This window comes from Crinia signifera, chromosome 6, assembly GCF_055691185.1.
Source record: "Crinia signifera chromosome 6, ASM5569118v1, whole genome shotgun sequence".
Classification (NCBI taxonomy): domain Eukaryota; kingdom Metazoa; phylum Chordata; class Amphibia; order Anura; family Myobatrachidae; genus Crinia; species Crinia signifera.
Genome location: NC_139222.1, coordinates 202,191,761 through 202,206,518, shown reverse-complemented (window position 1 = coordinate 202,206,518; position 14,758 = coordinate 202,191,761).

Genomic DNA, 14,758 nt, shown 5'->3' with positions numbered 1-14,758 from the left:
AATACCCGTGCAATTCAGCAAATTACCAGATTAACATTTTTAACCCGGTAATTTGCTGTGAAAGGTGGTCAGACTGCATCTGGCAAAATGACCCGGCACTCAAAATGCGGGTCGCATGTCTGAAAATGGTATAATTTTTTATGGAACAAACCATTTTGCCATGCAATAGGAAAAAGTACATACAGTAAATATATTTTTCTGTGCAGGGTAGATAATGGCTGCATTTGCATGTTGCCCACAAATGTTCGACTTTATATTTATACTGAAAATCAAAATAGGTCCAAAAAGGGCAACCCTGTGATGGGGAACATGCTTGTACCAATCAGGGAGGTGTGCCCACTCATCACAGCTATTCTTTCTAGAAGTTTATAATATAAAAATGTTAACCAAACAATGGTCATCTCCCTGGCAGCACTGAAAGTTGTTCATCAATGCACATGTGTGGCTACTTCTTGAATATTATTACTCGCTGAATATCTTGCTTGGGTTTCCAGTTCTGAAATCAATAACAAAATAAAAGAAAATCATTTTAAAAAACATTATTTTAGATAATAAGGAAAATATGCTTTAGTTTAAAAATATTTTTTTTTTTCTTTTGGGCACTTATTACTTACTCCACCCTGATATGTCATTAGTGACTAGAGGATTGCAGTGGTAACCATACAACTGGTCAGGGGTGAATTGGCCATATGCTTCATCTGGAATATCTCTAGTAGCAGAGTAAACATTGTGGAGGCCTCTAGGCCAGTGGTTCTCAACTTGGGGTGCTCTACAGACCAGTTGGTGGTACTTGAAAATAATAATGGTACTGGCGGATGAAGTCATCTCCCAATACCAGAAGTCTTCCATTGCCATGGGGACAAACCACATTGCGTCACTTCCGGTTCCATTTCCAGTGTTCTCAGTGTGGTATACACTGGTACAACAATAACATCACAGACAGCGGCGTAACTAGTTTTTCTGCCCCCCCCCCTGCCGACAATGCAGGAGGCGCCCCCCCCCCCCCCCCCGGTAAAAAAAACACGGAGCGGAGGGTACGGCGGGGGGGGGGGGGGGGGGTTGTGTTTGTGTGTGTGTTTGTGTGTGTTTGTGTGTGTGACGTGTTTGTGTGTATGTGTGTGTTACCTCTGGCCGCATCCGTCTGCGCCGGGTCCCGGCTCTCCCTGCTGCTAATGAAAAAGTGACACTTGGAAAATGGCTGCCCCCATACTGCAGACGAAAAACTGTCTGCGGTATGGGGGCAGCCATTTTCCAAGTGTCACCTTTTTGTATTAGAAGCGCTGCGGCTGCAACAGTAGCCGGGACTCGGGAGAGCTGGGACCCGGTGCAAATAAAACCACCGGCGGCAGAAGGCAACCAGTGAGTAACAATAGTCCCGCAGCCCCCCCCCCCCGGCGCCCACATACCCTCAGCGCCTCCCCGCCACCGCGGGGGCTGCGGGACGATAGTTACACCACTGATCACAGATACTAACGTATATGTAAAGAATGTAAAGTCACTAGAGCAGAGCCGCTGGCTTATTAGTAGCCGCTGACCTTGGCTTAAGGTAGGTATGCTGATTCTTGGACCTTTTGCACAAGCCATTAAAGCATCAGCTCTCAGCCTTCCCTTGCAGCAAAATATGCCAAGGCAGGCATCCTTCATTATGACAAATGGGGGCTTTGGTGTGGTGGGCATCGAGATATCCAAGCTGCACTTATACCCCTTTCACACTTGCAAAAATATCTCGGGATTTTGCACATGAACGCGCATCAACCCAGGATTTAGCTTAGTGTGAAAGGGTCTTGAAAGAATATCCCGGGATGAACATCCCAGGATTTCTACCCAGGTCCTGACCTGGGTAGATTCCGGAATCAACCCGGGATGCGTTCAGTGTGAATGGTCACGTACCCGGGATTGGGTACACAGGACTTTAAAAAAGCTGCTGATTGGAGCTTTCTTGGGCTAACAAATGCTGATGTCATCTTTCAGAGCCCTGGAGTCCATTTCTAATGACATGAATATGTATTTGCAGGGATTTCCCGGGATCAGCGTGAATGGGGCTGTCCCGGGTCGATCCCAGGTCTGAGTGCAGTGTGAAAGGGTACATTCCCGGGTAGAGTCCTGGGAAGCATCCGGAAACACATTCCCGGGTATGACCCGGCTCTCCGAGTGTGAAAGGGGTATAAGTCGCATCTGCGTCTGGTGCCCCCTGGCTTGACAGATTATGTTGAGCTGTGCTCCGTCCATCTGGCTTATAGGGGATACTTGATGTTTTGCGATGTGCAGTTGTGGTCTCGCTCACCCTCTTCATATTAAATGTGGTATAAGTACTCTCTCTCTTTTGTGGTGTTTTTTATGTATTATATTTCCTCTTTATATCTATTTTTTATTTATTTATAGAATTATATGGTTTTGTGTATTATTAATCTGCTTTTGTAAATCTTGCAGGTTGGTGCTACTGAACTGACATTCCTCTTCTAATTATTTATATGTGTGTTGATATTATGCACATTATATGTTTATATTTATATATTTTTATATATATTTTTAATTATAAATTGTTTTTATATATTTTTTCATTATTTTAAAAAAAAAATTCCATACGTAGTAATAATAAAAATAATATCCAACCTGCCCGTCTTCATCCACCGTTGTGCCCTTGATTCCTGGTTGTCATGCGGATATCTGTTTGCTGGCAAGCTGTCTAAATTCAACTTAGATGTATGTGAGCATATACAGTTGTACTCAGTGGCGGAACTCCTGGAGGCAATGGAGTCATCTGCCGCCGGGCGCCAGGCTTAAAGGGGGCTCTGGCTTCATTGCCTCCAGTGTTCCGATGCTTAATTGGGCCACAGTTATCTTATTCGGCCGGGTGCCCCCCCCCCTCCCCCCCACACACACCCGGTCCGCTCCCCCTGTCACCCGGCTGCTGGCTGCTCACTTCACTGCCGAAGTCGCCTGACATCCGCCGACAGCCAGTGAGTGAGCAAGCCAGCAGCAGTCCCAGTACGAACAGCCGGGAGTGAGACTCACTGAAGAGACGGATCCGCTGTCGCTGGTGAGTGACAACAGTACCTGAAGAAGAAGCTGGCTAGTAGACGCTGCAGCGGCAGCCTGGCTCTGTGAGGGTAAGAAATGGGTGAGAAAGCCTGGCCAGCACATTGCAGTAGCCAGCACACGTCTGTATAAATATACTGTTGGAAAAGAGATTTTATATTTATATTATATATATATATATATATATATATATATATATATATATATATAATATTTTATCTATCTATCTATCTATCTATCTATATTTATATATTATATGTTATCTATCTATCTATATTTCTGAACAGAAATATATATTTTATATAAGATTATATAGGGTTGTGTGTGTGTGTGGGGGGCACCAATAAATATCTTGCCTCCGGGCACCTGGAACGAACTTACGCCACTGGTTGTACTCATAAGTTTACCTACCCTAGCAGACTTTGTGATTTTCTGGCCATTTGTCAGAGAATATGATTGATAACTGACAAACTTTTCTTTCACTCATGGGCTCTTATTCAGATCTGATCGCAGTACAAATTTGTTCTCAAAATGGACAAAACCATGTGCACTGCAGGTGGGGCAGATATAACATATTCAGAGAGAGTTAGATTTGTGTGAGTTATTTTGTTTCTATGCAGGGTAAATACTGGCTGCATTATTTTTACACTACAATTTAGATCTCAGTTTCAACATACCCCACCCAAATTTAACTCTCTCTGCACATGTTACATCTGCTCCACCTGCAGTGCACATGGTTTTGCACATTTTGAGAACAAATTTGTACTGTGATCGGATCTGAATAAGGGCCCTGGTTAGTTGTTGGGTGAAGCCATTTATTGTGAAACAACTGTGCTCACTCTTTAAATCATAATGACAACAGAAACTACCCAAATGACCCACACCTGGACAAAGGGGCGTGCCAGTCCTGAAACATTGGTTTTGGTCATTTGCAATACACGCTTGTTGAAAAGTCCAGCTGAGTGCCGCTGTTTTTTCCTTATATATATATATATATATATATATATATATATATATATATATATATATATATATATATATGTATGGAACGTGGTAATGTCCGGCACTCCCCGCTTGTTGGAGCTTTTGTGCCCGGGTGCCTTCCCCTGTGATGATTTCACTCACCACCAATACAATCAGGCAATAATAGGCGTCACTCCGGGGCTTGCGTGGAAAACTTAGTGGAAGTTTATTATTCCTTACGGTCTACGCCGTTTCGGGATAAACCCTTCATCAGGACCAAAGTATGGAACAAAGTGCAAACAACAGTGTAATACAAACAAATCAACTTACATATAGGGGACCCGCCGCGTAGCGTCCTCCTCCGTCCTGGACTCCCGCTGACGACTTCCGGGTACTCCCGGAAGTGACCTGGCCGTATATATATGTATGTGTATATATGTATATATATGGGTTGAGTATCCCTTATCCGAAATGCTCGGGACCACGAGCATTCCGGATAGGGGATTTTTTCGGTTTTTAGATTATTTTTTTTAGGCTTACTTACCTGTCTCCTGATGGTGTCCGGTGGTCCCTTGGCGTCCACGCAGTCCCTAGGCATCCACAGCAGGCCTCCGGCATCTTCTCCAGGGCCTCCAGCGGTCCCAGGAATGCATTGCGCGGGTGACGTCACCGGCGCGCACGCACACTCGCGCAATGCATTCCTGGGACCGCTGGAGGCCCTGGAGAAGATGCCGGAGGCCTGCTGTGGACGCCCTGGGACTTGGTAAGTATGAAAAGAGGGTTAGGGGGGAAAAATAAAATGGCTTAATGGCTATATTATTGATTTTCTTCAAGTTCTCAAGGGCCACTCTATCTTTGTAATTGAGATTAAAATTTATTCTAACTTCGTTAATTTAGGCTGCAAGTTCAACTACAGTATGAAACTGCTTTTCATGTGGGGAGGATAAAATGTGGATCCACAGTAGGTTTGAACATGGATGTCAACAGGATAAACTTTTTGATGGTTAGGTTCTTGATGTATATCAAATTATCATATATATTATATTATGATCTATGATCTTTCTTGTTTATTTAAAATGCACTCAAATTAAAAGTATTAACTTTGCCGGTCAATGCCTTAGGTTCTTCCTCATTCAAATTGTCGATATTTAGAGTATGTTTTTCCTTTTTTGGCCATTATATCTTCCTTTCAATTCTCTTTCTAAGTTTTGCGGCTTATGAATTTTTGGAACCCCTCTCCTTTTCCTCCTCCTTCGGGGGGGGGGGGGGGGGACGACTACTGAACAATGCAGAGAATGACTATGAGGTCATGGCTGTGGAGGTGCTCACTACCAAGCGGCTGGAAAAGCTGCGTACTGCTAAACTTGCAGATGATCTTTCTTAGTGTCACTCTGCTGTGATCCTCAATGGCTGGCCATCCTCTTCTAAGGAACAGCTGCACTTTCTTCACCCCTTCTACTGTATGAGGGATGAGCTCACCGTGTACGATGGAATCATCATGCGGGGTCATCATTTTGTGATCCCGACTGCGCTTCAAACGTCCTATACCCAGCAGATGAACCAGGGCCATGCCGGCCTGGAGACAACCAAGTGTAGGGCCTGTGAATCCGCGTTCCAGCCCTCCATGTATGGTGACATTGACCGTGCTGTTTCACTTTGTACACCCTGCAATGCGTTACATCCACAACAGCCACGGGAGCCCATGCTGCTCCATGACATTCCTGATCTTCCATGGTCCATTCTGGCAGCTGATTTATTCAAATAGAGGAGGAATGAGTACCTGGTACTAGTTGACTCCTATTCAGGATGGTTCGTGATAAACTACTTGCCCAGCACCACAAGTCATATGGTTATTGCAAAGCTGAAAATACACTTTGCAGCACATGGCACCCCACTACAGCTGATAATGCCATGCAATTCAAGAGTAGAGAGTTCAAGGACTTTGCGAACACATGGGACTAGTAGTCCGCATTACCCACAGTCCAATGGGTTGGCTGAGCATGCAGTCCGCCTGCAAAGCACCTAATGGAGAAGTGTGCATGAGATGGATCAGACATATACTTGGCACTGCTAAACTTGAGAAACACACACCCAGATGGACTCCCATCCCCTGCACAATGCCTATTAGCACAGCACACTCGCACAGGCATCCCAATGGCAAAGCAGCTCCTGAAACCCAGAGAAGAGCCACAGGTACGGGAGATCATCAGCAAGCGCAGAATGGCTGCCAAAGCTTCTTATGACAGATCAGCATACCGCTTGCCACCACTGTCTCAAGGCCAGCCAGTCCACATGCAAACCGAGCAAGGATTTGACAGAATAGAAGTGGTTCAGCATCCCGCAGGTCGTCCAAATAGCTACGTGGTACAGTCTGATAATGCCCTCTACCAACCGCTGACATCTGTTAAGTGTACCTGGGGAAAACTCTACACAGCCTGACATCAGATTCTACTACAGCTGCAACCAATGTCAGTGATGATCCACATTACATGGATGGTCCCTTCCAAGAGGCCACTCCTGAAGTAGTAGAGCCCTGAGGTGTCACAGCAGACATACCTATAGGTTCCCGGTATACCATTACCAGATCGGGCCAAGGGTCCAAACCCAACCCAAAGTTTCAGACTTTATTGTATAATATATTTTCTTTTGCTCACGCCTAATATTGTTGTATTTGTTTCATTCATGTTTGTATCCTTCCAGTTCAAAAGGTGGGATGTAATTGCATGCTGTGCATCCTGGGAGATGAGATCATGCTGAGGGGACTTACTTCATGTTGATCTCATGTTACTTTCACTTAGTGTCTGCCTCATGTTGAGTAAAGACCTGTGTTACATTCATGCTGCACGTGTGGTCGTGATTCTGTTGCTATACACATCTACACTTGTCATCTGTTGCCACCTCCAAAGCTCTGTCTCCACTATTTAGCCCTTTGCTGCCACTGATGCCTCCCGTGATCTTCGTCAGCAGCTTGGATCTCTTCCCTTTTTCAGATGCTCTTCACTGCTCCCTCTCTGATGACAAACTAAGCTGTAATGCTCTATGCCAGGACAGGCCAACCTGTGGCTCTTCAGATGTTGTGAAACTACAAATCCCAGCATGCCTTGCCAAAGTTTTAACACTCCCCTATAGCAAAACTGTGGCAAGGCATTATGGTATTTGTAGTTTGACAACATCTGGAGAGCCACAGGTTGGCAAGGCCTGCTCTATGCGCTCCAAATTGCTGTGAGTGGGTGGAGCTATAAAGTGGCAATCAGGATTGTCTGTTCCTGATTGGTTTCCCACCCATGAGCTGTAATTGGCTTATGACTTGTACCAGCTTTAAATTGTTCCCTCACAAGTGGATGAGCGCCCTTGTAAATGCAAGCTCATCCATGCCAGCGTCCTATCACCACACTGCCACTGACAAGATGGCATCCCCAACTGCACCAGCAGCAACTGGATGCCAGTGAAGGACCCCTGTTTCCTCTTCAGCTGGGAATCCCCTTACAAGTTAAATTTACTTACATACCCACCTTTAGTTTCTCCTTCACTAACTGTACCCAGTGGCGTTGAGAGGGGGTGGCAGGCATTTTTTACCTGGGTCCCGGTCTGCTGGTGGGGCCCAGGGGCATGTATCCACCCCCATCTGGTGGCCACGCCCCCTCAATTTTACCTGCATCCGGACGACCTGTTGGTGCTCCTGACTATACCTTTATTCATTAATAATAAAAATATAGGCTTTTGTTTTTTTTTTTTCTAAAAAAGGCATTTAATATTTAGTTGATGCTTAAGGCAATTTTTCTTGTTTGCTGCCCAAGTTTAACCCTTTGAGTGCCAAGTAAATACTGTATGTCAAAATAGTTGTGAAAAATGCCAAGCAAACATTTTTTTATTCCTCATAATGACCAGTAATGTTAAACTTATGTAAGATATATAATCTTTTTTTACGCAACATTTTTTATTTTAATTTATATAACAAATGTGAGTGACGCCCCATACCTCCCAACATGACCCTTTCCAGGAGGGACACATTGCTCTGTTTCTGGACTTGGACTTAATGTATGATTGCCATCACCTGTGTTGAACAGGTTAATTGATAAGAAAGGTGTTTCAACTCATGTGATGGCAATCATACATTAAGAGGAAAGTCCAGGAGCAGAGCATTGTGTCCCTCCTGGAGAGGGTCATGTTGGGAGGTATGCGCCGGCATTTTCAGTGTATATTTTAAACATCTCACACAGTGATGGTGGCACTCGAATGGTTAAACCCCGCCCACTCCCCCCATTAGTGAAGACATGTATCTGTACAAATGTTTTGTCTGTACATTTTTTTTCCCCGGGAGATATACTTCTGGGGAGTGTTTATGAACTATGGAGATGAACATTGTTTATCTTTTTTTTCCCAGCATCATGTAAAAACTGCTGAATAAATTTGGCAATTATACATTACCAGGGATGTCCAGGAACAGAGCATTTTCTCCCTCGTGGAGAGGGTTAGGTAGGCAAGAATGACATATTGTGGCAGAGTCAACATTCCCCCACAAGAAAGTAATGTGGAGGATCCAGACCAGATTTTGGTAGCAGCAGCAGAATCCCAGGTGTGTAATCAGCAGCACCTAGGATTTCCTGATATAAGGGTTTGCAGGGCATAGTCACCTTGCTCTTGATGGTGGAATAGCTGCCCAAGCCATAGGCTGGAGGTGTGTGAGTTATTGTAGGGACCATTGGAGCCTTGTCTGTTACAGTACGCTACTGCCTGTAATAGCAACTGCATATGAATTTAACCTGCTATGCTGTGACCTGCTGTTCAAAATAAACAACAAAGCCTTTATCTGATTACCCATATTTGTGATCCTTGTCATAAAGATAAAGATATATATATATATCTATATATATATATATAGATATATATATAAACATAGAGCCTCTCTGATGCATGATTGATACATGCTATATGAGAAAGAGTTAAGCAGGTTTCATTGACTCATTGAAATCCCTGTTAATTTGATAGTGCACAACAAGCTGAGCAACCTGTGGATATTGCTGTGTTGAAAGTCGGATGTAATTGTTCTTTTAAATAAGCGATATGACAGTGAGAACTTCCTATGGCTTTTTTTTTCCATCTCGAGCAGCAGGATTCGTCTTTGGTTATTAGAAAGGTTGTGTGACTCAGTACATTTACTGTGAAAAGGCAACTTGGTTTATAGAAGAGTGGGGACAAGCACAGAATGTTTTTTTTTAGCACATCACAACTCATGGGAACAAAAATTGAACTGCTGCACTAAAGATAATCACTGTATGTATCTGTACTATTTAGAGCTTTCACTATGTGTTAGAGGTTATTTGCGACCGAGAACACTAGTGCTTGAAGTTAGGTTTGAACAGTCTGTATTGCAGGGTTACAGACTTTTAGGCTGCAGTGTCCTGGAGCAAAATAAACAAAACCTTGAAAAGTAACAAAATGGAGAGTGATAAACCACCAATCAATCAGTCCCTAACTGTCATTAAAAAACACAGCATGTGGTGTGACAGTTAGGGGCTGATTGGTTAGTACTTTATCATTCTCAATTCCATCACTTGGAAGCTTAGAGCATCTGGCCCTGGGAGAGGGCAACCAGTTCCAGGAGAAGTGAGTGGGGCCGGTGGGTGGAGCTAAAGGCGGGCTAACAAATAATCATGCAAGTCGGGGCATGGCCATTGCAATTGAATAATCGTGTCCATGCCCCCTGCTGTGTAATTCCGGTATAACAGGCATTGCACAGTGGAGGGCGGGACCACGATGACACAATTCACATCATCTGGTCTCCACCGACCCCCCCTCCAATAAGGGGGACTGTTGAGAGGCTGGCACCATTTTGGGGTATTTGTCTGCTTTTCTGGGGGGCCGGGAGACGGACCTGAATTTCAGGGGCATCCTAGCCAGTCTAGGTCAGGAAAGTGTGCTGTATTGTAAAGTGTTAGTTGAATGTACTGGGAGCAGCCAGGGCCGGTGCTAGGCACTGGAGCACCCCAGGTGGTGTGAGGGGGGCTCCCCGGCGCTCAATCGCTCCACAGGGGGGGTCGCCCAGGCACTCACTTGTGTTGCTCTACGTGGGGGGGTAGTGCAGTGCGATGCAGCGCTGGCCGCCACGACACTCCCCAGGGGGGGTCTTGCCGCGTGAAGCGATGTGACGTGTGGTGCCGCTCCAGGTGGGGGTGCTTGCCGGGTGATGTGGCACGGGTCGCCGCGATGCTCTGCTGGGGGGGGGGGGGGGGTGTGATGCAGCGTCCCTGAGTCACTCCAGGGGGTGGGGGGGAGTTGTGGCCCCAACCAACTGGGCATTGAGTCAGAGTGCTATATATATGTAATTTTTTTTGTTATTTGGTCTCACTGGCCGGTGTTTGGTTTTAGAGTGTATAAATTGTTATTAAATAAACACCTATTTATTTTTAATTGAATTGAAATTGAAAGTGTGTCCATCAACACCGTCTACTCTGTGTTTTTTCTTCTGTTTTTCAATAAGGGTTGAGTACCTCTTTTATAGTGTGTACACACGGTCCAATTTCGTTTCCGATGTTGACGATATAGTCAACATCGGATCGGAATCTGATATAAATCAGATGAAGGTTGTATGTTTTTTTAGCGCTTCAGGTTCCGATTTGAGGGCGATGCGCGCTCCCGTGTCCTCTGAAATCGGATTGTAAATAGAGAGGGCAGGCAAGACTTTTCAGTGGAAATCTTAAGGAGATCGCATGCATAGTATGCGCCTTGCGATGTCCTTCAGATCCGATGTCCGATCTGATAGTAAATCACATAGTAAATCACATAGTAAATCTTATGGTAAAAAGTGAAAATCTTAAAGCAGATCTGACAGGAGTAGAGAAAAAATAAAAAAAGGGGGAAAAGTAAAAATCGAACTAAACATCGAATCGAACATCGAATCGGAAGGCACATCGGACCGTGTGTACACACCATTAGACGGCAGCGAGGACCACTTCAAGGCTTCATAGGCTTGGTTATATTTTGTTTTTGCTAGTATTATTATTGTCACCCAAGTCGATGCAGTAATTTTCCACTATCCCTATACCCTTGTAACCAGGGCTATTTTTCAGCAGGCTCCAGCAGGAACTGAGGCCCTTATTCTAGTTCACTCTTTCTGACAAAAATATTTCTTAGATGAACAAAACCATGTGCACTGCAGGTGAGGCAGGTGTAAAACCCCACCCAAATCTAATTATCTCTGCACAAGTAACACCTGACTCACCTGCAGTGCACATGGTTTTGTCCATCTAAGAAATATTTTGACAGAAAGAGTGAACTAGAATAAGGGCCTCAGTTCCTGCTGGAGCCTACTGAAAAATAGCCCTGCTTGTAACTCTGCAGCAGTCTGTACACCCCATCCCACCACCACTACATGTTGTCTCTGCAGCAATCTTTGTCCCTACTTCCTTCTATATATCCATGCAGCAACCTGTGTTTGTGTTTCCTCTCCTCCCCCCCCCCCCCCCCCCCCCCACCACCAAAACATATTTGTATTTTCTCCTTGGCCCTCCTAAAGGCAGCATTGGCATCAGGCTCCTCACACATTGTTCTTCATTGTGCATGATGCCATAATGTGAGTGACACACGCAAAGCGGAAAGTACCCCAGATTTGGAGACAGGCTCACTGTTGCTTGCTGTCAGTGTTTTATAGCTTAGTTAATGGAATTCAAATTGATGGACATCAGCGTATTACACCTAACCAAAGAAGTGAGAAGGCACTTTCAGTAATTCCATGGTTTACTATAGTCTCTGTTTATTTTTTTTCATGGTATTGTGTAGCACTAGATGTAAAGTGAAATTAAGGGATTTAGAATTGTTTGGATGTACAGGTAATAGGATTACAGTATATATTGTGTATATAATGTGTAATCAACTGTCCTTGAATGTAGCTTCTTCAAGCAAAGTTAGATGGAAGTTCAAGGTATTGTTTAGACAAAGCTTGGTGAAGTGTAAAGCCCCTCACAAACACACACACACACACACACGACAACAGCACTGTGCTGAGCGACGTACTCAAAGCACAGATCATTCAGCACACATTACTGGCACACATCTGATGCACTAGCGATGTGTGATCTGTGCTAACCGCTAACCATTGTTCTCTGCTGAGAACAATGTCAATCTGACTAGTAGCACTTGATATCAAGTGTAGCTATATGTAAGCAATGGGTATAGGATGCATACTCATAAGAACCAGTTTCACCATATCAACTAGTCGAATGCTAGTAAGCTATGGTTCCCGGATCAGTTCATACGCAGTAACATCTTAGATACTGCACATACCCAACTTCTATGGGTTACTTCTGTAGCAACCGATAGAAGCCAAATCACGGTCCCAGCGCCTGAACACTGCAGATGACAGACACCGGGACCAGCACATGCACAGGATCAGCCTCTGTAGTGCACATGCGCATACCCCAGATTCTATGGACTGCAGCTGAAACAGCCCATAGAGAGGGAACTGGCAGTTTGGACTTCCAATAGTCTCTGCCAGTCACTGTGAAGTTAGTTCAGTCTCAGACAGTGGTATAGCTAGGTGCCACAGTGTTCGGAGCAAAGGCATGTTTTGCGCCCCCTCACAGTTTGTAGCAGGTGGGGCCCTTGTGCATCAAAAAGGGGGCATGGCCTGATAGAAAGGATGCATTGCATCACAAATTATACCACACACCATAATGCCCGTTGCACATTTTTGCAAACTTTGTAATACCCATTACACATAAAGCCACATGCCCTAATGCCAATTACACATAATGCCCATTACATACTATATAACAAACTGTAATGCCCATTATACATTGTGCCACACATCGTGATGCCCATTACATACTGTATGACACACCGCCCATCACATTTTTGACACAAGTGCCACTTACCTTCATGCTCATTTCTAGTGGCTTCATGCTTGATGTCAAGAGGCTTCATGCTTGTTGCCAAGGGGCTTCATGCTTGATGCCAAGGGGCTTCATGCTCGTTGACAATGGGCTTCAGGCTCGTTGCCAAGAGGGAAATTGCTTGTTGCCAAGGGGGACTAAAATTGCTTGTTGGCAAGGGGGACTAAAATTGCTTGTTGCCAAGGGGGACTAAATTTGCAGTCCTGCAGCCCATAAGTAAAAACCGCCATGGCAAAGTATTTTGGGAAACAATACTGACCTTGAGTCCTATTGGAGAAAGTGCGCTATATAAATAATACTCACTTACTTAACCCACAGTGAAGATGCATGTAATTGCTAGGTGTGACCATTTCGGTTTTATTGCATTTTCAAATGTACTAATATCCGGCTGCTGTGTCTTCGCAGGGCAGGGTATCGCTACCTTTGGGTTGCGATACCCTATAGAAGGCTTCTATCGCCGACCACCGACCCTCTCAACAGACACCTACCCCCATCCTCCATTTAACTCCTGTTCCCCCTAGCATATGTCACAGCTGGATGTCCTTCCAGCTGTAGAAGAGAAGGCGGCACCTGATACATCTCCGGTATCGTGGGGGGCCTCCATCACTGCACTGCGATGCTAGCCACATATGTTAATACATATGCGCTAGCATCACTGTGGAGGGGTGGCGAAGTATTTTAATACATACCGCCTTTGGTGTTATGTATTAGTGCGAGACACTATGCGGTACTGATTACATAAGAGCATATTTTATGTTACTTTGTGGTTTAATACACTGACTGCCCTGAACTTACTGTAAATATAAAAACTATTTATTTGAAAAGGTATAATCCATTTTAACACCACTGACACACCATAGCATACCATAAAACATAACAAATATGTCAGCAGCACTATTTTTTAATAAAATTTATATTTTATACAAAAAGAGACCAAAAAGTGCTAGGTTTAATAGGTTTATCATTCATTTACAAATCGTTGACACTTTTTACTTACAAATCGCACTTTTACCAAATAGAATTACAGTTAGCCATTTTACTACACAGTAAATACAACAATAACAAAAAGAACATCTACAAGTACCACCAATATCATCCACTGCAGCATTAAGTACTGACATCCCCTATAGATTTGTTTTCTTGTCCATCAGACTCCCAAGACTTTTTTGCACTTTTAATCTAATAGTTATTCTATAGCTTCAAACTTTTAAATGTTATATCTGTCCAACCAGTTTCCCACTATAAGTGTTAAATATATTTAGTGCAGCAATGAAATCCATTGTCCATCTACAGTAGATAAATAAAGAGAATGAAATGAATGTTGTGTATTATCATTATATACCACAAAGTGAGGTAATAAAAAAAGCAATGACACAAATGAACAATATAGTAACACACCAGATCAACTTGACTGCTTGATTTAAAAATGTAATGATGCCCACACATAGTGCGTTTTGCCCGTGCGATACAATGTGCACAAGACATTGCATAGCATAAAAAGTATGTGCTGCACATTGCTTTCGGTCTAGATCGCCTCTAGTTGAAAACACATGCTGTTTTAGCACATTTCATGCTTTTTGAAGTAGATGCATACTTGACTACCCTCCCTGATTGGCCGGTATCCTTTCTTGGCCCCCCGAAAAGGTTGACAAGTCCCCTGGAATTGCGGCAGCCTCCCACAGCTAGGGGGTCTGTGCGTACCAGATGAAGCAATTTGCATCATCGTGGCACCTCCCCACACTATGTAATGCCTGTAATACCTTTTGTGGTCATGGTGATGCACTAGCAATGGGCACATCCACGTGCTAGTGTATTTGTTAGTGTATTTGAATATTCCCACCACTTTTACGTCCCGGACACCGGCT